The sequence below is a fragment of the Ovis aries genome, chromosome Y (assembly GCF_016772045.2).
Source record: "Ovis aries strain OAR_USU_Benz2616 breed Rambouillet chromosome Y, ARS-UI_Ramb_v3.0, whole genome shotgun sequence".
Lineage (NCBI taxonomy): Eukaryota > Metazoa > Chordata > Mammalia > Artiodactyla > Bovidae > Ovis > Ovis aries.
The window spans coordinates 18,156,470-18,158,248 of record NC_082741.1 but is presented as its reverse complement, the minus strand read 5'-3'; the positions used below and the strand labels follow the sequence as shown (position 1 = coordinate 18,158,248).

General features: G+C 56.7%; 1 pseudogene; it reads right to left on the bottom strand.

Moving 5' to 3' along the window:
* Positions 1–749: 749 nt before the first annotated feature.
* On the bottom strand, positions 750–1,289 carry LOC132659008 (testis-specific Y-encoded protein 1-like; annotated as a pseudogene).
* Between the last annotated feature and the right edge of the window lie 490 nt (positions 1,290–1,779).

The following is a 1,779-nucleotide window of genomic DNA, read 5'->3' as shown; positions in this document are numbered from 1 at the left end:
ATTTGGGAAAGGACAGTGTCCCTGTAGTATCACACGAGTGTCCCTTCAGGGCCCACCTTCAGACCCCATCTCCACACATGTTTCTGTCAGTTACTCTCATGGAAGAACCTTCCTGCCCAGGGTACTACTTCAGGCGATCATCCCACACATCTTGGCTGACAATCCACTGGCAATCCGAGCAAGGTGAGCCAGCAGCCAAGAATCCCAAAGTGAATTGCTAACTGTGTTCAGGCCCAAAGCAACCACACCTCAGCAATCCTGTTCGACTCTGAGCAGTTGTGACCTGACAACCAGCCGAGAAATTTAAGGCTCCTGGTGTCCACGCTGCGGCTGGATGCTCCCCGTTCAAAGTCCCAGAACCAGTGGACAGGAGTGGAACAACGTGTCCTATGCCCTACAGAGAGACGGGAGATGGGTGTGGATCCCACAGGTCGACACTCCACAACCTTGCACACCCACACTCACCACCCCAGGAACCACATTTCACAAGTGATGTCAAGGTAATTCTACTTAGTGGTCACTGAGTTCAAGAAGTAGGGGGGTCCTGAAAGGAAAATATCAACTTGCAGTGGGACGATGGATGGCTCCGCAACAGCACCTGTCAGGATAGGGAGCAGGGAAAAGGTTCCTGCGCCGCCTCCTCTTCCTGAGCAGCAGACTTCAAAGAGCAGCAGAAAGGATACAGCTACAGCCCAGAAGCAAGGGATGCCCCAGGTGATGGCGATCCTCCAAGCCAAGTCAGGCTTCCTCCTCTGATGGTTCTTGCACATGAACTGGAAGTAGGCCCTGCAGTTCTTCTTATGCTCAGAGCTCAGTTCCACCAGCAGGGCAGCCAGTGCCTGCAGCTCATCTTGCCCTGGAAGCTCAGTAGTGCTCCCGGGCCTTCCCTGGCCCTGCTCCTCCACCGTCTTCTCAGCTCCTGGAAGAACCCCTATTGCTGCTCCTCATCTGCCACAACCTCCACCTCCTCCATGACGTCTTCCGCAAGCAGCTGGAACCACCACCCAATCCCCACCACGTCTCCGTCCACCAGGGGCTCACCGTCGTCCACCGCCTCCACCCTGCATAGCGTGGCTCCTTTGCCTGGAATGACAACTTGTGGCTGTAAGGTCCCAGCCTCAAAAAGCCTGAGGATGGCAGGCCACCAACCCCAGCGCCCTGAAACCGGAGCTCACAACTAGGAAGGTCTGGGGTCTCAGGATGCTCCTGCATTCCTCTGACGGCCTTTCACACGCCTCTTGGCCCTGGTCGTGACCCCAGGCTGGGGCAGATGCCAAGGGATGGGACATAATAGCACAGCAAGTGGTGTGCAAATGCGGCTCAGGTTTCAGTAATCCTGTGGGACCCACTAGCTCTTTGGGGGCGGGGAGTGAGGGGGATGGTAGGGAAGCGGGGGCTGGTGTGTGTCCGGTGGCCTGAGGCTGAAGAAAGGGGTGGCAGACAGCATGGGACAGGGTGAACAGGCCCTGGGGAAATCAGCCGAATAGGCGGATCCCTAGGCCGTGAGCCACGGATAGGCTGCTGGCCCAAATCTAGTCCAATGGCTGAGAGAGTGGTGGGTGGCACCCTTCTGGACACGCCCCTCAAACGTAGGAAGTCTTCCACAGTTCCTGGGCTACAGCGCACCCACAGGGCATATACCGCTCCAGGGAGTAATGGGTTTTGCATCTGCTGATACTCCAGGCGCTGTCATTGTCCGGACTCTGGAAATCCCAACGATGGGTTCCTGCTTCACAGTCTGAACAGCTTACTCCTGTGTCCCTCAGGACCCTCAATAAC